Raw genomic sequence first — 21,700 nt, 5'->3', positions numbered from 1 at the left:
CGAGATGGCAAATCAAATGGACACCTAGTAAGCGCACTGACGGCTAAGAGGTCTTCTAATTCCTGGCAAGAGTTCAGCAAGAAACGTCTCAGGCTGCTGAGAACAGCTTCTGGAACAAAGGCTCTCCTGTCCCCAAAGCCAGACACTTTGTGTCCATTATGTCCAACAGCCCCACAAGCCCTGACTGGGGAACAGTCAGGTGCTTGGGTATAATTGCTCTGGTTTCAGCAGGAGTCACGCTCCATGCCTCCGGGAATATTTCGTCACAGATTCTCCAGGGCACTCACCATGAGGAGAGCTATGTAAAGTCAACACTAGGAAACAACTCAACCTAACCATGGAAGATTCTGAGTTCCTATGACCTTTGAGCCAGCGCTGCACAGGTCCTAGTCTGTTACGGAGCACGCTGACTGAGCTCACGTCCTGTCTCCACCACACCAGCCGTGCGCTCCTGCCCCGAAGTCCCTTTGATTGCCCTGAGCCCGTGTCCTCCTTTGCAAACTGCAGAGAGAAGCATCCACCTCAAAGAGCTGCTGCGAAGGTGAAATGAGATGTGTGAAGCAGCCGGGACCTGGCAGGTGCTGAAGACGGCAGTTATCACCTGCATCTGTACTTCAACGCAAACGTGCGTGGAGACGTCCACCTCCAACAGGAAGGAGAAAGAAGAATGGTGGGAAGCAAAGGACAGCAAGTCAGACAATTTCAGTCATGCCTATAATGTAAATGATTAGTACTTTATTTTCCTTTCTTTTCTTTTTTGGCTGCATTGGGTCTTTGTTGCTGCGCACAGGCTTTCTCTAGTTGTGGCAAGCGGGGGTTACTCTTCGTTGCAGTGAGCGGGCTTCTCATTGTGGTGGCTTCTCTTGTTGCAGAGCACGGGCTCTAGGCGCGCGGGCTTCAGTAGTTGCAGCACGTGGGCTCAGGAGTTGCAGCACTCAGGCACTAGGATGCACGGGCTTCAGTAGTTGTGGTGCGCGGGCTCAGTAGTTGTGGCTTGCGGGCTCTAGAGCGCAGGCTCGTAGTTGTGGTGTATGGGCTTAGTTGCTCCATGGCATCTGGGATCTTCCCAGACCAGGGATCGAACCCATGTCCCCTGCATCGGCAGGCGGACTCTCAACCACTGCGCCACCAGGGAAGCCCGGCAGGTGGATTCTTAACCACTGCACCACCAGGTTAAGTCCCTCTTTCTTTTTCTTTTTTTTTTGGCCATGCCGCATGGTTTGTGGGATCTTAGATCCCCAACCAGGGATTGAACCTGGGCCCTTGGCAGTGAGAACATGGCATCCTGACCACTGGACAGCCAGGGGATTCCCAATCATTAGTACTTTTAAGGGCAGCTGGGCTGGATACAAACTCCACGTAGTTCAGAGGCCAGACCCATGGGGAAACTGGAGGGAGACCCTCCCTTGACTTATACGGATGAGCACGCACGCTGAGGTGAGTCGCTAACGCAAGAGGCCAACGTTGGCTGCACATTCCTCAGGCCATAAACCAGTGACCCCGGGCTTACCGTCTTACGTGAAGGGGTACTTTTAAGAGCAGCAGTCTTCCCAGAAGGCCCCTGGGTGATTCTGAGGGTTTTGAGAACCACTGCTCTAGGAAAAGTATTTGATTGCTTCTGGGAGAAAGGTGCTCCCCGAAATATTGAGCCAGGAGCTTTCGACTGGTAGCTCCACAGAAACCTATCTAAACTTGTGGGATTAACATTGACGAAGTGTAGGGGGTCGATGGAAAAGAAACTGGCGTTTGACAGAATTGTCCAAAATAGTTATGTGAACTCAAACAGACATATAGAAAAAGCGCAGCAGTACAGGCCACTGGGACCCCCCAGTGGTTGGGTCACTCTATTTTTTCCTAGTCCTTCTCCAAACTCTTAACTTCCCCATTGCAGAGTCTCATGGAGTTGACCTCTCACTTCAGGCGCATTTCCAGAAGTGTTTAGACGCTCTGCTCTGAAAGCCTCCTTCTCTAAAGGCAATATTTAATGATCCCTCTGATTCTTACCCTCTCTGACCAGACAAGGGGATCCACAGAAGCCCTGAGTACCTCCTGAGAGCATCTGACTCCCAAACTGCCGCTGCCATTGAAGGCATGAAGCCTCCATCTCCCCACCTAAAGGCATGCCTGTTGTGAAACCTAGGGTGTAGAGGGATGTTCAGAAAATAGCTTCTTGAACGAGGCTTCCTTCCTGTGGCCAATTTCATGTAGACATGTCACAATTGCAGGGGGAAAAAAATGAGAGGTTAAAAAAATACACTGGATTTGCTGAAAAAGTTATTTCTTGTAACAGCATCTCCCTTCCACTTAGGGAGGACATGAACAGGCAGATGCCCCTTGGTTTCCTTTATCTGTGAAGGTGAAGAAAACCTCACTTCAGCAAGGGCTCTGGGCCTAGGCCAGCAGCCATCTGCCCAGCCATGGGGTGAAAATAACTTGCAGGGTCGATCAGACCAAACCCCAGCACACTCATGGCCTGTCCAGTGGGCTCTGTTTGAACACTTCGCATGACCTCAGAAAAATGTGACGGTTCAGCCTGCAGAACCTGGCGGAGATGTGGGTAGATCTTCCACTTGCATGCGGTTACTCCATTCCTGCCTACAGCCCTTAAAAGGTCTTTCAGTTCAGGTCACAAGTGGTAAACCTCTCTCCGTCTTCATCCGAAATGTCTTTGTGTCGCAGTTCCTCTTGAGGGATGGTTTAGCCTGGTTTAGATTCTAGCTTGACAGTTACTTTCGCTCATCTCTTTGAAGATATTATTCTATTGTGTTCCATTTTAATAAGCATGCTGGGATAACTGGGCATCCATATGGGAAAAAAAATGAAACTGGACCCCTACCTCACACCATATACAAAAAACTCAATTCTGTGTGAATTATAGGCCTGCATGTGAAGGCAATAATACAAAGTCTTTAGAATTAAGGTAGAAATCTCTCTTCACGAACTTGGAATAGGGAAACCTTCCTTAAGATAAAAACAAGTCATTAACCATAAAGGGAAAGATTAATAAATTCAACTCTACTATAATTTATCCCCAAAAAATGCCATTAAAAAATACACAGATGAGGGCTTCCCTGGTGGTGCAGTGGTTGAGAGTCCGCCTGCCGATGCAGGGGACGCGGGTTCGTGCCCCGGTCCGGGAAGATCCCACATGCCGCGGAGCGGCTGGGCCCGTGAGCCATGGCCGCTGAGCCTGCGCGTCCGGAGCCTGTGCTCCGCAACAGGAGAGGCCACAGCAGCGAGAGGCCCGCGTATCATTAAAAAAAAAAAAAAAAAAAATCACAGATGAGAGAAGATATTTATAATACATGTACCAAACAACTGGTTCAGGATATATAAAGATCTCCTACAAAGCAACAAGGAAATGACAGACACCATGACTGGAAATCTGGAGGACACTTTTTACAGGAAATCCAGAGGCCAATAAACACACAAAAGCAGGCTCAACCTCGCTGGTAATCAGATAAATACAAATTAAAACCATAATGAGGCACAACGACGTACACCCTATGACCTGTAATTCCACATCTAGTACATGCCCGATAGAAATGCAAATACCAGAGTACATGTGAAAAAATATATATACACACATCTATGTGTCTGTGTGTATGTATGTGTATATATACATATGTATATGTATATATAGTAATTCCCAAAGCATAAGGGAAAACATGTCCATCAGCATTAGAATGGATAAACTGTGGTATATTCATGCAAAGGAATAGTATACAGCAATGAAGACCAATCGCCTAGGGCTACACACGACACGGATGAATCTTTAATAGAGTGTTGAGTGAAAGGAGCCAGTCCCACCCCTCCCTCCAAAAAAACGCATATGATATGGTTCCACTGGTATCAATTTGGAAATAAATGAAAATGGAACATTTAGGGATGCATACACAGGCCAGGGGAGCAGAAGGCAAAGTAGGGATCAGATGACCACCGGGGCAGTGGCTGCTCCAGGGACGGAGGGCCTGATGGGAGGGGATACTTCCCAGGGACGCGTCAGCGACACATTTATATTTTATGCACTTTTCTGTGAAACATTAACACAATAATAAGGGAAAGTTAAGGGTACCTGATAAAATAATAGGAACGCAATCTATATCTTCCAAACTAGCAGATTAGAAAACCTGCAGAGGGACTTCCCTGGTGGCGCAGTGGTTAAAAATCCGCCTGCCAATGCAGGGGACACGGGTTCGAGCCCTGGTCCGGGAAGATCCCACATGCCGCGGAGCAACTAAGCCCGTACGCCACAACTACGGAGGCTGCGCTCTAGAGCCCGCGAGCCACAACTACTGAAGACCGCACTCCGCAACAAGAGAAGCCACCACAATGAGAAGCCCGCGCACCGCAACGAAGAGTAGCCCCCGCTCGCCGCAACTAGAGAAAGCCCGCGCGCAGCAACAAAGACCCACCGCAGCCATAAATAAATAAATAAAATAAAGGTTAGCATGGATTCTTTAAGAAGAAAAAAAAGAAAACCTGGGGAGAGGAGTGCAGAGAGGGATATAAAAAGATTAACAAAACTTAAAGCAAAATGTTGGGGACAAGAATAACACCGAAAGGAGAGTAAACAGAAAGAGCAACCTAAATGCCAGTGGGAAGAGGTCAGCTGAGTGAACTAGAGGCGTCCACTCACTGGGCGGCTGCCCCCTCGATGCCCACCGCACACAACTGAGAGGAAAGGGAGGTTCCCACGCCGAGGCAGCATCACATTCTGTCTTTGTTTAAAATAAATACACGTTGATATGGCTACACACACGCATCTACAGGTTCTGAGGGACCATTCAGCAAAGTGTTAAACAGTGGTTATCTCCGGGTGGTACAACTGTGGATCGTTTTTCATTTGTATCTCTAATATTTCTACAATTAAGTTGTGTCCCTTAGACTTTTTTAAGACTTTATATTTTAGAGCAGTTGTAGGTTCACAGCAAAATTGAGAGGAAGGTAGAGAGAGTTCCCATATACCCCCGTCCCTGTCCCCACACACACACAGCCTCCCCGCACTGTCAACATCCCCACCAGAGTGGTCCGTTCATCACATCTGATGAATCTACACTGACACGCCATCATCACCCGCAGTCAACAGTCTACACTGGGGCTCATTCTCGGTGTTGCACATTCTGTGGATCTGGACAAATCTATAAGGGTATGTATCCACCATCGTAGTATCACACAGAGTATCTTCACCGCCCTAAAAATCCTCTGTGCTCCACCCATTCATCTCTCCCTGCCCCTAATCACTGGCATCCACTGATCTTTTTATTCTCTCCATAGTTCTGCCTTTTCCAGAATGTCACAGGGCTGGAAGCATACAGTCTACAGCCTTTTCGGATTGGCTTGTTTCACACAGTAATATGCATTTAAGGCTCCTCCATGTCTTTTCACGGCTTCATAGCGCATGTCTTTTTAGTGCTGAATAGTATTCCATTGTCTGGGCATGCCACAGCTTATTCACTCACCTATTTAAGACATCTCGATGCTTCCAAATTTTGGCAAGATTGCTTTCTTAAGTAATGGGAGTTAAGTGGGTAACTAAGAGTCAGAGGTCCCAAGTGGCACACAAGTCCCAAGATGTAGTAAGGCAAGAGGTCGAGGGCACAGGCTTCAGGGTCAGTCGGACTAGCTTTGAGCCTGGCTCTGCAACTTCGCAGCCTCAGGTTCCCCATCTGTAAGATGGGGACAGCATTGACAACCTCACAGGCACCCGTTACGCGCTAAAGCATGCTCGCTGTTACTGTGACTACTGCTCTTATTACATCATCACAACTAGCACCTGCACAGAAATGATGGCTCACATTGATCAAGCATTTTCCAGATGTCAGATACTGTGTTACAAAGTTTTCATAACTCTGAGACCAATTTTTTTTTTTTTTTTTTTTGCGGTACGCGGGCCTCTCACTGCTGTGGCCTCTCCCGTTGCGGAGCACAGGCTCCGGACGCGCAGGCTCAGCGGCCATGGCTTACGGGCCCAGCCGCTCCGCGGCATGTGGGATCTTCCCGGACCGGGGCACGAACCCGTGTCCCCTGCATCGGCAGGCAGACTCTCAACCACTGCGCCACCAGGGAAGCCCTGAGACCAGTTTTTTTTTGAACTCCAGTTCAAGCGCCCTTTCCACGATATTATACCATTTCATTGGAAGAAACAGTCTGTGGAGAGGAAGAAACTGAAGATGCTCAAATATAAGGCTCTGGCCCCTTGGCCACCGCAGCTCTTGTCCCCGCCGGCACTCTCCGCCGCGTCGCCCGGCAGCCGCACTATGTAGCACGGTGGCAGGAAGCGGCAGCTTCACCGCCGCCACGATGCCCGAGAGGAAGCCTGGCTCCACCGAGGGGGCGGCGAAGGAGGAGCCCAAGAGGATATCGGCGAGGTTGCTAGCTAAACCGGCTCCTGCAAAAGTGGAAACGCAGCCCCAAAAGCCGGCAGGAAAGAATGAATCTTCAGACAAAAAAGTGCAAACACAAGGGAAAAGGCGAGCAAAGGAAAAACAGGCTGAAGCCGCTAACCAAGAGACTAAAGAAGATGTACCTGCAGAAAATGGAGAAACTGAAAACGAGGACAGCCCAGCCTTTGATGAAGCAGGAGAGAAAGAAGCCAAGTCACATTACTATCACACACCTGGTCCTATCAGTGGTCCCTGTCTCTCTTCTTGCACAACCCACAGGAATATTTTTATCAACTGTTTTGTAAATGCCAGTTTTTTAGGAGCTCTAGAAACATTTTTTAAAAGGGGGGAATCCCCCCCATCCCATTTTTTTTTAAGTGTAAAAAAAAAATTTTTTTTTAAGAGGTGAAATCATTTGCTGGTTGTTCATTTTCTGGTACAACCAGAACATAGGATGTTGAATGTGGGGGGCTCTGATTGTCTTGGGTGTGAGCTTAACATTCCACAGGTGGGGGTAGCCTTTCTATCCTCTAATACAAAGCGTACTAAATGGTAGGTTGGAGTCAGCTGTGCGTTTAATGTCTTGAACACGTTTTTTTTTTTAATTTTTGTTGGAGTGTAGTTGCTTTACGATATTGTGTTAGTCTGTACTGTACAGCAAGGCGAATCAGTTATACATATTCATACATCCCCTCGTTTTTGGATTTCCTTCTAATTTCGGTCACCACAGAGCACTGAGTAGAGTTCCCTGTGCTACACAGTAGGTTCTCATTAGTTATCTATTTTATACATAGTATCAATAGTGTGTATACGTCAATCCCAATCTCCCAGTTCATCCCACCCACCCCGACCGCCAACACTTTAAATTACTTCTCTTCCCATGTTGTTTTTGGTAGAATTTTTCCAAAAGCAAACCACTCACTCCTTGATCTTGGCTCTCCTGGTCAGAATTTTGTGTGCTCTGTAAGTAACATCTTTGGTCGTGGTCGTACAGTTCTAGTAACTTTGTTAATGTGCTGTGAACGATGGACAATTTGAGTATGTACAGTATATGATATTAAATTGTGAATTAGTGGGACTTATGACGGAACGGCATATCAATATTTGAAGATATTGGTACTTGCTGTCCTGTTAAGGAAAATTTGCCTCCAAATTTTAAGCTGGAAAGTCACTGGAATAACTAACTGTTCAGAAAAGAATCACAACTGCATGATTTTTTAGATTTTTGGTATGTATGTTAAGAATTGTGTACAGGGACTTCCCTGGTGGCGCAGCGATTCAGATTCCGCCTGCCAATGCAGGGGACACGGGTCGAAGCCCTGGTCCGGGAAGATCCCACATGCCACGGAGCAACTAAGCCCGTGCGCCACAACTACAGAGCCTACACTCTAGAGCCTGTGGGCCACAACCAATGAGCCCGTGCACCTGGAGCCTGTGCTCTGCAACAAAGAGAAGCCACAGCAATGAGAAGCCCACTCACCGCAACTAGAGAAAGCCCGCGCGCAGCAATGAAGTCCCAACGCAGCCAAAAATCAATTATTTAATTAATTAACTTAAAAAAAATAAGGTTCTGGCTGAGAGTGAAAGGCAGGAAGAAGGATTGAGTGTAACCAGGATCGCTCTCCTGGGAGTGGGGGTGGGGGGAGGGCACTGCATGGCTTGTGGGATCTTAGCTCCCCGACCAAAAATGGAACCCGTGCCCCCTGCAGTGGAAGCACGGAGTCCTAACCACTGGACCGCCAGGGAAGTCCCAGTGCTGGATTCTTGAATCCTGCATCTTTGCGGAGGGAGACTGCGGTCTGGGCAGTCTGAGAGACTGGCACGACACAAAGTTTCCGCTTTCAGAGTAAAGGGGGCACTACTGCCATCCCACCGGAATGGGCTCGTCCCACCGGAAGTCATCCCCAATGAGCTCCGGCCTTCCTGAGACCTTGGGTTTGGGATCGTTTTGAACACGTCTTCCTTCCGCTGACACATCCGAAGCTTCTGATTGTTTTTGTGAGCCCTATGGCGTGGGGCCCAGCATGTCTCACCCATAGAAGGGTTTTGGGGTTTGTTTTTTTAATATATATTTTTTTGGCTGTGTTGGGTTTTCGTTGCTGCACGCGGGCTTTCTCTAGCTGTGGCGAGCGGGGGCTACTCTTCATTGTGGTGCGCGGGCTTCTCATTGCCGTGGCTTCTCTTGTTGCGGAGCACGGGCTCTAGGCGTGTGGGCTTCAGTAGTTGTGGCATGCAGGCTCAGTAGTTGTGGCTTGTGGGCTCTAGAGCGCAGGCTCAGTAGGTGTGGCGCACGGGCTTAGTTGCTCCACGGCATGTGGGATCTTCCCGGACCGGGAATCGAACCCGTGTCCCCTACATTGGCAGGCGGATTCTCAACCACTGCACCACCAGGGTAGTCCCCATAGAAGCATTTTGATAAATATTTGTGGAAGAAATGGAAGGCAAGGATAGGGAGAGTGAGAGAGCAGCCTAGATGGAAAATTGCTAAGGACCAAGACCTCCTTCGCAGAGAGCGTTTGTTATGCCAGCGTATAAATACGACGGTTCCAAGATTATACAATTTTTTTCCCTTGGGATCCAGACACACTGCCTACAGGAACAAGTGTGGCGTCGATGACCTGGGCACACAGGCCTCCTTCAGGTTGAAAAGCGGTGTCCTGTGCTACAAATGGCCTAAGATGTGGAGAACGGGCTGGGCTGCTTCCCCATCAGACAGCGACGTATAAGCACAGGCTCCGTCCAGCAGCTGTTCTTGACCGCTGGCTGCGGACCTCTCTTGACCAACGAAGAGTACTGGGGGTTGGCAGAATTTCTTTTCAGGGCAAATCTTTTTCAATGAAATGAGACCCGCCCCCACCCCCAATCCTTCTATCACACTCTGAAATTAAGACGTGGGAACTCTTTGGAAGCCGCACGGAAAGGTGAGTGTTCAGCCTGTCGGACAAGGTCTAAACACAGCTCGCTCCACATGCAGAGCCCGGCATCCCACCCACCTCCCGGCCCCGCGGGTGACCTACACTGTGCTTGACCTTCACAAAACCACAGGCACATAAACAGTGTGAGAGAAGACACAGCCGTGGTGTCCGCTCCCAAGTGGAGAGTGGCTGAGAACCTCAGAGAGGGAAGTGGCCGTGTCGCTGAAATAGAGCACGTTAGTCAGTAAGGCCCAGCCCAGCTTCCCTCCAACAGCTGCCTTTTGCTATGTTATTAGATCTGGAAACATTCAAGCAAAGAGTGCAACTGAGGGGTCAAAACAGTAATACTCAGAAGCAGACAGGCAGAGACCTGGAGAGACGGTGCTTCAAGAACAGGCTTGTACGGCGCACACAGGTGTGTCCTGCTACACCACTGTCGGTACCCAAAGAATAATGAACAGACACTCCCACGACCTCAAAACTGAAGAGGGTGAAGTGGGTTCGGGATCATTTTGAACACGTACATAGAAATCAACTGATTCCTAAAAGATCTGGAGTTATGTATTGTATTTTTAAAAGCCCAAATTTGAAACACTAATGCGGATGATAGAATTAATCCTGTACTGGGGGATCTCAGTGATGATACGCTGCCGTGTGTTTGCCATGTGGGATAAAGAAACAATAAAAATTCAAAACAAACACGGAGGTGTAGGGAGTGAGCACTCGGATGCTGGGGTGACACAAGGGCATCTATGTTACGAGGACTCTGGGGGCCAAAAGCAGAGCATGGGGGGTAATGGGAAAAGTGCTGGGATTCTGGGGAGGGGTTTGGGAAGTTTCAAATATCTAAACCCTGAAGTGCTGTGGTCACAAGGAGGCGGAAAGCAGCAGGGGAGGGACTCGGGCAACGTCAGTGTTAACACAGCAGGCTCGAGACTGGGGTCCCCAGAAGGGCCGCCTTCCAAGGTCAGCCCTTGGCTGGCGTCTGGGAAGGTGGATTTGGGGAGGGTCCCCCCCTCCCAGGACTGATGAGCGGCTCCCTGTGCCTAAGCTGTGTGTACAGACGGCGGGGGCGGGGGGTGCCGGACTCCTGCTGTCCTCCTGCGAGTCTGGGGTTTGGGTGCGCGTCAGGCAGAGGGTGCTCGTGTGAACGGCCCCCCGAATAAAGACCCCGCGCGCTGAAGCTCTAACGCATCCCTGATAGACGACGCTGCACACGTGCTGTCACAGCTCGCGGCTGGGGGAATTTAGCGCGTCCTGTGCGACCCCACTAGAGAGGATGCTGGAGCCTGGTTCCCCTGGACTTCACCCCCCAACCTGTTCCCTTCACAGTGGCAAAACCAGCCCTGGAACCCAGTCGGGTGTCCTAGGGGAGGACGGTAAGGAAGGAGACAGCATTCTTAAGCACACAGCCACACGAAGGCTGATACGAGGCCAAACGCAGGTGAATGACAGCTAGGAAGACCTGAAGTGGGTCACGAGTTATCACAGGAATGGTTAAAACCAGATAAATAAATAAAACAAGCCATGATCTGCTTTTAAATGGGACTTCCAAAATTACTGTGTTCTGAACGTAAGCTAGATTGATTACCAAATCAAAATACAAATGAGGATGTGGTACATCAGTGCGGTAAATCCGTACATCCCGAAAAGATACACTGAAGCCCTAACCACTGGCACCTGTGCATGTGGCCTTATTTAGAAGTAGGGTGTTGCAGATGTGATCAGATGAAGATGAGGTAGGCTGGACTGGGGGGCCCTGGTGCAATGACTGGTACCCTAAGAAAAAGAGGGAAGCCTGGACACAGACACGGGGAGAGGGCCATGGGGCGATGGAGCCAGGGGTTGGAGCCACGCCTCCGCGAAGGAAGGAAAGCCCAGGATTTCAGGAGCCACCAGAAGAGAGAAAGGGAAGGAAGGAGGCTTCCCTAGCGCCTCCAGAGGGACCAGGGCCCCGCCCTTACCGTCAGACTTCCGGCCCCAGAACTGTGAGAGATACACTTCTGCTGTTTTAAGCCGCCCAGTTTTCACTGCCGCCCAGAAGCTCATACACCGACCTGGCTAAGGAGGGTGAGTACGTGGAACGCATCCTGTATCGCCCAATGTAAGAGCCACAGCTTAACCCGCACGACACGTATTTCATACACACATCAAACTTTTTCACTCCGTGTGGCAGAGAATCAGTCAACTTCAGTAAACTGAATGGCATGGTTCACAGTTTTTAAATCAATCAATCAATCAGCCGCCTCTGCCCTGGAGAAGCAGCCTCTGACACTCAGCTTCCCAGTCAAAGGCAGGTGACTCAAATCAAATCCAAACAGGTGGTGAAAGGACACCCTCCCCTGACAGGTGGGTTTGTCTCGGTTACTGGAGTCCGGGGAAGGGGAATCTATGAGCTTTGAAAGGGGCTGCCCCAGTGTGGGAAAAATGCTTTTAAATTCTATGTGCTCGAATTGAAAGAAACAAGTCTTCACCCTCAAAGCATTTGTCCAGGGCCATTAAAAAGTTCAAAGACAGGGCTTCCCTGGTGGCGCAGTGGTTGAGAGTCCGCCTGCCGATGCGGGCGACACGGGTTCGTGCCCCGGTCCGGGAAGATCCCACATGCCGCGGAGCAGCTGGGCCCGTGAGCCATGGCCGCTGAGCCTGCGCGTCTGGAGCCTGTGCTCCGCAAAGGGAGAGGCCACAACAGTGAGAGGCCCGCATACCGCAAAAAAAATAAAAAAATAAAAGTTCAAAGACAGACTTTGGAATCTTAATACCATAGGGCGGATTTTAAGTCACATCCATGCCAGGAGCACCAAAAGGCCCACAACAGGATCCCTGGCCTGGGGTCAGCTAGGCGCGGACAGGTGGTTGGGGGACCACAACCTGGCAAGGGACCAATGCCGAAGAGGTCAGAGCATAAGAAATACCTTACGCGGGCTTCCCTGGTGGCGCAGTGGTTGAGAATCTGCCTGCCGATGCAGGGGATACGGGTTCGAGCCCTGGTCTGGGAAGATCCCATATGCCGCGGAGCCACTAAGCCCGTACGCCACAGCTACTGAGCCTGCGCGTCTGGAGCCTGTGCTCTGCAACAAGAGAGGCCACGACAGTGAGAGGCCCACGCACTGCGATGAAGAGTAGCCCCCGCTCGCCGCAACTAGAGAAAGTCCTCGCACAGAAACGAGGACCCAACACAGCCAAAAATAAATAAATAAATAAATTTATGTATATAAAAAAAGAAATACCTTACGCGGCGTCCAAAGCCCCTCACAACACACTTAAGAGATTCCGGCACCTTCCAGAAGGAACCTTTGAGCTTAGAGTCTCTAATCCCCACATTCGAAGGCTTAGGAAATTCTGTACCCGAGGAAGAAGCCACTCCCCCAGGGTTACACGGAGGGAGGGACGGGCTGGGCCAGCTTGGGGGCTCCCGGCTTCCCGTGTCCTCGTCCCCCTCCATCCACACGCGGCCCAGCGGCCCAGGGATCCACGCAGAGCGCTCTGTGCGCTTCCGTACTCTGCCTAGTCGACAGGTGAGAAAACAGAACTGGAAGAGGCAAAGCTGCGTTCCCAGGAGCCCCCGCCTCCCCTCCAGCGAGCGGTGAGGTTGGGACGGAGCCCAGCTCAGCCTGCATTCCCCTGCACAGCCCCACCCCCTGGCCCTGGGGAGAAGGATTTGATGCAGCGGATGGCAGGGGAGTGGTGGAGAGAAAGCTTCCAGAAGGGTCTTCCTTGAGTTTTGGAGGCTGGGGAGTCTGTGGCCGGGCTGAAGGGGTGGAGGGCATCCCCTTGGGTGGGAAGAGGGGAAGGAAATGAAAGGCTTCTCATGAAGCAGGCCCAGAAGCAAACCCCCTCCAACCCACTGCCGCAGCAGAGCAAACATGGGAGCTGCAGCAGCGTTCAACCCGGGGGCTCCCCACTAACTGTTATCCTGGGGAAGAACTTACAACCTTAAGGCCGAAAGGGGACACCCGTGTGAGGTGCAGGGTCTCCCCGGTAACTCTGGATATCCAGGTGTTAACCTTTACCTGGCCCCCTGCAGCCCTGTCTCCTGGACCCCGTGAGGATTCGGGGAGGCTCACTGAACTCCAAAGACCTACAGTAGAGGCTGCCTGTCCCTGCACTTTGAAACCCAGCCCGTGCCCTCTCCTCGGGGACCCTGTGGAGACGGGACAGGGAACAGAGTCCCCGGCTCTACCCCGGCCAGCAAGTGCACGTGGGAGGTCACCCCCACCCCATGCCCCCTCTGCCCACAGGGGGATGGGCTCCTGGTCTCTGGGTTCCACGCTACAAGGGGGCTGGAGGTGAATGTACCTGCCCAGGCGGGGGAACTTCCAGAAATGGAGTCTGACAGAGGACGTCTCGGGGACAATGGCAAGAGAGTCTTTTCCCTGGGACTCAGGACTGTTTCTTGCTTCCAGCTCGTCGGTAAAAGCAGTGACCCTGAGCTCACGCCAGCAGGGAGCTTTTGGCTTTGACTTCCCACGAGTTGGATTGTCCCGTGGTCACCCCGAGTTTTGGAGGTGGCTGTGTGGCCCTCTGCAGGCGGGGGTGTGAGGGCACAGACAGACTCCACTGAAAGGCGTCCCAAACCCCTGACCCCCAGCCACCCCTCTGGTGGGGACTCCTCACTGGGACCCTTTCATCTGGCCAATGTAGTGAGCACCCCCTGCACCAGACGTGGTCCCAGTTGAGCGCTCTGTGTCTGCAGAGAGAAGGGCAGGCCGAGCTGAGGGGACCCACACCACCAACCTCCAAAGGGAAGCAGAGGGACCGTCCCGGATGTGGGGAGAGCAGTGAGGTGTCCTGCGTGGGGAAGGAAGGAGAGGGCTTGGAGGCGCCAGAAGGTCCTGAGAGGGACCTCCAAAGGGAAGGGGGACACAGTCAACGTCTGGTGCATAGTGCGAGGGGGTTTACACACACGGCCCCTTTGACCCCCCAGCGACCCTGTGCCGTAGATCTTATCACCCAAGTTAACAGAGAGGGGCGGTCCGAGGGGCTGGTGCCTCGCCCGATGACAACAGCATTGAGCTCAGGCCGGGAAGCCGTGGACCCCGGCCTTCCCCTGCACCCCCAGCCCTCTGAGAGCCAACACTCACGGCCAGACGGGCCACACCCATGTCCCCATCCAGGCCGGGACAGGCGCTGGCACGCAGAGCCCCGCTCCCAGCTGCCGCGCCAGCCGCAGGCCAGGGACCACAGCCCCATGGCCAGGCTTCCAGCTGCGTTGGGCAGCAGCAGCCCTGGGAACGAGGGCCGATGGGGAACTGAAAGAGCACAGCCTGACCCAGCTGGAGTGCGGAGCCCAGTTCCCAGGGACCCAGCGAGGACAAGGTCAAGACCACACTGGTGTTTGTTTTGTTCTTCGTTCATTTCTGGAGCGCCATCTGCCTTCCCGTACTGGTGCACCCACCTGCCCGTCCCCGGGGCCCCCGCAGAGCCTGGCCAACAGCATACACAGCAGGCCTGTCCTCATCAACCGACTCCCTGGAGATGGGGCGGGCGGCACCGAGGTAGAGACTGAGCCCCAGAGGGCCCGACTCCAGGAGAGGGCAGAGGGTGGGCAGGGACGCGCGGGGACAGGTCCAGCGACTTCCTCCTCCCTCCCTACCAAGCCTCGCAGGCACGCCGAATGCTGGGCGCCGGGGCCCCCTCGGGAAACCCTGACGCTGCTCCCACCTGTGCAGCCCAGACGACTCGCCCGGCTTCACCTGCCCTGGCTGCCCTGGGCCCTGCGCCTCAGGTGTTTGCCGAATCACATCTTACCCCTCTCTCCTGGGACACTCACCAATGCTCACTCCTCACTTCGTGAGCAAGGAACCCTCCGCCCCTCGGTCTCACCGGTACACTCAGCACGGCACCAACTGCTTTCTAATGTTCTCAGCTCCTTTCTGGATCCAATCCAGCTGGGACGCTCCTTACTGCACAGAATGGGGGGGAAATGGGTCTTGTTGGTCAAAAACGGGGGCAATGCTTGAGCCCCAGAGCAGCCGATGTCTCTCGAGCTGCCTCTCGCACCCGACGTTGGGTTTCATCTATTTTCACCTCTATCCTCTAGGGAGTCACCCCAGCTCCCTGCCTGGGAACACAGCTCAGTGGCCTGAGTGTCAAGGGGCAGGAAAGACTGCTGCCACCCTCTGGGAGGGGACCCCAGGCCATGTAAGAAACTGAACACCCACATCCAGCCCGTGATTCACGAGTTGTCACCTGGGTGGGTCACTCCTGTGGCTCTCGGAGGCTGAGCTGTGAGGCTGGGGGGCTAAGGCCTCACTGCCAGGGAGGGGAGAGGAGAGGAGAGGGAGGGGAGGAGAGGGAGGGAGGGGGAGGGGAGAGGGAGAGGAGGGGGAGGGGAGAGGGAGAGGAGGGGGAGGGGAGAGGGAGAGGAGGGGGAGGGGAGAGGGAGAGGAGGGGGAGGGGAGGGGAGGGGAGGGGAGAGGGAGAGGAGGGGGAGGGGAGGGGAGGGGAGGGGAGAACTGAACTGCAGGTCTCCAGAGTCCCTGGCGCTGAGACGGATGACTCGCACTCAACACAAGCGCCATGGCAGTTTCCTGAGATGAGGCTTCCGAGGACCCGGAAGCACTTCCGCTTCTACAAGTCAAGAGTGTTCTCCGTAGATGGGTGAGACGGGGTGGACCCACACCAGCCCAGGACGGCCCCTGGAAGCCTAAGGTCATCAACCTTTTTTATAATTTGCCTCTTTCTCCAAAAGATAAAAATTTTTAAATTCCCTTATTCAACGTTTTACTTCATGACGAATTCTCAGAACGGCATTCACTCCCACTTCTCAAAGCAGCCTGGACTCCAAAGTCGAACACAGAATCATTTTTGACTTTGTCACTATTTTATTCTGAGGTCTGGATAGAAGCTCAACTGATCTCAAAAGCCAGGAAGCTATTTTTACAAATGACTTTTAGGGTGTAAGTCTCCTACTGTTACCGTCAGCCAGCAGCCTTTCAGCCTGCTTTTAACAGTGACCTTTTAAATCAACTTTAATGCTGAGCGTTTCACCGGCATTTGATTCTGCCGACAATTCCGACGCGGGGGTTACGATCCCCGCGTGACCGAAGAGCCAGCTGAGGCTCAGTGACCGTGCCTTCCAAACCCTCTGCAGCAGGACTGCTGTCGCCACCCCCCACCCCCCAGCCACAGGACTGAGCTCACATCGTTGGCCCTTTCCAGACCACTCCACCCACTGATGTTTCTAAAGCCCGGGGTTTGACAGCAAAGTGCTATTTTGTAGTGGCTTCAAAGCCCTCAATCCTCAGAGCAGTGGTTCTCTACTCTTTGCAACCCACTTCTTACGTTCAATTCTTGCACTGCTCACTGGAAAACATGAAAAGACTCAAAACTACAGTCAACAGGATTGCAATGATGCAGCCAGGTTCCCAGAGCACAGCAGGTCCCTGGGGGCCACGAGTGACCCTGAGCTGTCCCATTCCTCCGTGGCTCACCCACGGCCACGCGCCGCCTTGACTGTGCTCTCCTGTATGCCGCGCGTCCTCAGGCGAGGCACGGTTGTTGGCTTCGAGAGATACCTTTGAAACTTCCCAAAGGCTTCTTTTGCTTATGGCTTCCCTGGCACAGGGGTTAATTGCTGCCCCTCTCTGTGTGCGGTTAGAGGACAAGTGACCTTCAGCCCAGTCCATCAGGGTTCCAGACCCACAGGGGGGCACTCCTTTCCAACTCCACGTGTGGTGAGGCCACGTTGGCAGCTTGAGATCGGCCTTGGTGGGAGCGCTTCCATGGTAGTGGGCCAGCACTAAGGAATCAGGGCTCTCCCCCAGGCCAGCTGGTTGCGAAATCTACCAGCACCCACCAGAGGAAGGAGCAAGCCCTGGGCTTATTGTCCCGTGAGGGGCTGAATTAGGAGCTCCAAGACCCCCTCCTGGCTTCAGAACCAACGTTCTCCAACACACAGCACAAGGGGACTCAGACCGGAGCTGCCAACGGGTTTCCTTTGAGAACTGCCCTCCTTCTTCTCCAGGCGGCGGGCGTCAGCACCTGCACGCCTGCAGGAGCTCAGGCTGCTTCGTGTCTGCGGGGCTGTCTGACAGGCCCCCGAGACAGAGGGCCTCGGCCTGCCATGACTCTCCTAGCTGAGTACTTGCTTTCTGTTCGTTATTCGTAAAGGACAACCCACCTTCCAGAAGGGCTGGGGGGATGCCAGCAAGGAGTTTCCACCCCCAGAATCCCCAGCCCCATCCTGATACCCCAACCAGCAGCACGTGCCACTGTGGAGAAGGATCTGGAATGTGGACCTCAGGGTGGCTGGGGAGACCAGGTAGCCCTCCCCAGGAGGCCTCCTGGGGTGGCCTTCGTCCCCTTGTCCCCCTAATTCTGCTCCTCCAGGGTCTGCCAGTCTCAAAGACGCAGATCAAGCGCAGACCCCGGCTTGCTAGCCGAGCTTGGGAAACCAGAAGGCTGCTGCACTGATCGTCACTGAAGATTCCGCGTGTCGGGGGACCGGAAGACGCCTGTCAGCGTTACCTGTGCAGTCTCTCCCTCTAGATGGATCTGCACGGGAAGCCGGGTCATAAACAGGCAGTGTCTCGGCCGGCGCAGGGCCAGACAGCAGGGGCTGCATGAAGCAGACGCTCCGCAGCCCCAGCTAAGAGGTCTGGGTCCTCCATCCTGCACTGGACGGGCGTCCGCAGCCAGTGGGCCCAGAACGTTGTGGGGCAGAGCTGATACCCACTGCCCTGGGCACCTCCTGGAGGGGCCGGGCCTCTGGGACTCTCCCTTCCCCAGATGCGGGCCAAGTCCCTCCCTCTGCCCTGGAAACCCGTCTTCCTTCAGCTACGCCGACACCCTCGTGGGGCCACCCAGTCTGTGTAGGGGTGGAAACCACGCCTGACTCTTGGCCTGCGTATCTCTGCTCCAGTCTGGTCCACCAGACGGACGTGCTGTCCAGGTCAAGCCTCTGTCCCTGCAGGCTGTGGACAGACGGCCGCCAGCCTCTGCTTGCTGGGCTGCGGATGCAGGGGCTTGAAGGACTGGGCAAGCCCAGGGAACTCTCGCGACAGCACCTGGCACAGACCGAGCACGCGCAACAAAGGTTAATGACCCCCCCGTGCGGGATCCCGGGCTTCACTCCCTTACACCTTGCCAGTTTTCAGGAACTCCTCCGTGGACCAGAAGGGTCCCCGATCTCTATTCTAGGAAGTGCGCTTAGAGGTGCGGGAGGTTGTCCCCCCAACCGCAAACACCCAGAGAAAAGCCACCGTGTTGCCTCTTTCAGAGCTTTCAATGTGAAAGTGCTTTATAACACTGAGTTGAAATCTGCCTCCCCGGACCTTCCCCCCAGGGACCCACACCAGTCTAATTCCTAACTCCTCCCTGGCAGGACGGCCTCTGCAAGGCTTAGGCTTCCCCACAGGGCTGCCCCTTGAGGTCAACACCTCCATCCTCTTCACCTCATGCACACAGCTCCTCACTCCCCACTGGCTTGGGCTCCGGCTGCACCTCTTGGAGGCATCTCCTGGTAATCGTGGGAGTCTACCATCAGGCGAGAATCGGGGCACCACCCCACCCCCATCCCCAGAGGCGCCCAACATTAAGAGCTGGCGTGCATCCTTGCAGAGGATTCTCTCAGGGAGAGAAGCTACTTTTCAAACAAATGAACTGTAAGGCGAAGTGTTATGTCCCTTCTATTCATTCTACTCAAAACAAAAGGACTGGCTCTGTCTCCTCCTTTCTCCTTCTTGCTGGCTAGAATGCAGACATGATGGCTGGAGCTCGAGCAGCCATCTTAGACCATGAGGCACTGTGCTAGGAATGACAGAACAGCACAACAGGAGAAGCGTGAGGTACTGATGACCATATAGTAGCCACACCAGCCTGGAGCTGCTCCCTCTGGAGTTTTCTTTTTTAATATGTGGATGGGAAATGATCTGTCTGGTGAAAGACCTCTTTTTCTCTCTCATTTCTTTCCCTATTCTTCCTTCATTCCCCCTTTCCTTCTCTCCCTTCTTTCCTCTTTCCCTTTTCCCTTCCCTCCCTCCACTCCTCTCACTTTCCCTCCATCCTCTTTTGCACTCGAACTTAATTCTAACTGATACTCAGCCTGACGCTGTTTCCATTTCAACCAGCAAAGCAGATCAAGTAGGAAATAAATTGAGCAGAGTGGCCCCGCCACCTGCTCTGCAGGAAAACAACATCCATCAGAAGAGACGGCTTTTTCCAGACAGGCCATGTGCTGAGGAGGAACACAGACCAGCACCGTGGGGCGGAGATGCTGCACAGGCGGGTCCTGCAGCGCCCTGGCTTGGCCCAGGACCACAGGCTTTGCACCAGCTTCCCTGGGCACTTGCTCTGCGGGCTGAGCACAGAGGGTGTCACTCACTCACCCACCCGACTCATGGGCTGGCGTGACAGGGGCTCAACCTACCAGGCACAGAGCTGGGGGCGCCCACGATTTAAAGAGAGCATGTGGTTGGGGGAGGGGGAAGGAGAGGGGGTGAGCTGAGACCCCTGGTCTAGAACCCATGTGTTAGCCACCACCACCCTCCCTCAGTTCCTTCTCAGACCTCAGGCCCTTCACTAAACCTCTGTGCCAGAATCTTCCACCTGCCCCCCCAGCCTGTCCTCCCTGCCCCGGCAAGGCTGGCCCATGTGGCTCCACTGGCTCGGGGGTGGGGATGGGGGGAGGGCTGGCTAATGGGGAGCCCCGTAGGAGACTGGAGGGAGGGAGGAGGGCACTGTCGAGCATCTACCCGCTGGCCACCCTCCCGCCCCCCTGCCCACCACTGGCTGTGTCCCTTCATCAGAGACCCCTGCTCCTCTCAGGGAGACAGAAGCCACACGACTCTGTCCTTCTGGTTCTAGAAACTTCTTCCTTCCCTCGCCCCTTCTGGACTGGGGTGGAGACAGCTCCTCTGCGACCAGCCTGGGGGCCCCAACTCTCCCTTGAGGTTCCGCTCACAGCCACACAAAGGGCCCCTGCACTACCCTAATCTGAGGGGGCCCTCTGCGTGGGGCGGGTAACCTCATCATTTGTAAACGTGGGTGGTCACGCCTATTTCCAGGGTCGCAGAGAGAGTTCAGTTGACAGTGCAAATAAAAAAGCTGCGTCATCTCTCACAGGCCCTGCAGACTCGGCCAGACCGAAGTCCAGCTGGGTCAGCAGTAGGTCGTGGCTGCCAGATGCAAGGGTCAGCAACTGGTACTCAGGCCTGGGGCCCAAAAGAAAGGAGGCGGGAGGCCTGCTGGCCCCTGTGGTCAGGCCGTGGGGAGGGCTGTGTTCACTGCGGGCCTGGCACCGCAGACCAGGCTGTGATGAGAGCGGGGCTGGCGCGGGGTCAGAGGCCAGGGCAGTGGGGGAGCTGGAAGGGCCATGGCTGGCACCTGGAGACGGGAAGCTGTGCGGGACCCAAGCGCTTCTTCACCGGTTCTGTGACCCGCGGGGTGGACAAGCATTAGAGCTCATGGCTCCTGCCAGCAGGAGTGGGTAGGTGGAAGCTGCAAGGAGGTGGATTTGGTTCAAAAGGAGGAAGAAATTTCCAGTGATTCAAGCTTTCTAAAATAGAATGCCTCCCACAGGGAACAAGGTCCCTGCACAGGGATATTCGCCGCACTGCTGTTGGGGGAAGGTAGAGGCAGATTAAGGGACCATCAATAGAACTGTCACATCATGGGACAAATAAGCCACATTCAGAGAGGAGGGGTCTGTAGGTCCTGCTGTGGGACAAGCTCTGTCATAGATGGTTCAGTGACAAAAGCGACTTCCAGAAATGCAGGGGTAGCTGAGGATGAAAGTAAATAATGATAGTAACAGGGTCTGGCTTTGAATGAAATAGGAATCCACGAATGCACATTGATATCAGTGGATAAACGTGGACAGACCTCCATCATGAACCAACCCCCCCAAACACAGCATTCCCTTAGAAGAACCCAGCATTATTTCTGTGATTTTCCAGCCAAAATGCATAACTTGCTATGAGGAAACATCAGACAAACCCAAATTGAGAGGCATTTGACAAAAGATTACTTTGGAATATTCAAACACGTCGAGGCTGCAAATGCCAAGGAAAGACCCCAGAACTGATCCAGATTGGCGACGGGCCATCGTGTGATCCTGGATGGGGTCGCGCCCCAAGAGCAAGAGGCTGGAGCCGTGGGTCCCATCTGTGGGGAAACCTGAATGGGGTCTCTGGGTGAAGGGTGCACAGGAATGCTTTGAAATACTCCTATGTTTCTGTAAGTTCAAAAAAGTTTCAAAGTAAAGAGTAACAATAAATGTAACGGAGAAAAAACAAGCAAAACATAAAGTGATGGCGGTGACTGCCATGCCTCCCGCCCGATGCAATGTCACAGGAAGGCCATGGCGCCCTCTGAGCCCTTCCTGCCAAAAAGTGAACTCGAGTCGGGTCCAGCCTGGGGGAGAGAGGGACACACAGAGACCCACCATCCACGTCAGCA

The 21,700-nt window shown here is 53.6% G+C and overlaps 1 pseudogene; it reads left to right on the top strand.

Annotated features, from left to right (window-relative positions):
• Positions 1-6,303: 6,303 nt before the first annotated feature.
• LOC137215047 (non-histone chromosomal protein HMG-14 pseudogene) lies at positions 6,304-6,691 on the top strand (annotated as a pseudogene).
• Positions 6,692-21,700: the final 15,009 nt, after the last annotated feature.

This window comes from Pseudorca crassidens, chromosome 20 (genome assembly GCF_039906515.1).
Source record: "Pseudorca crassidens isolate mPseCra1 chromosome 20, mPseCra1.hap1, whole genome shotgun sequence".
Taxonomy (NCBI): domain Eukaryota; kingdom Metazoa; phylum Chordata; class Mammalia; order Artiodactyla; family Delphinidae; genus Pseudorca; species Pseudorca crassidens.
The sequence above is the reverse complement of the archived record's forward strand: the minus strand, read 5'-3'. Positions and strand labels throughout refer to the sequence as shown.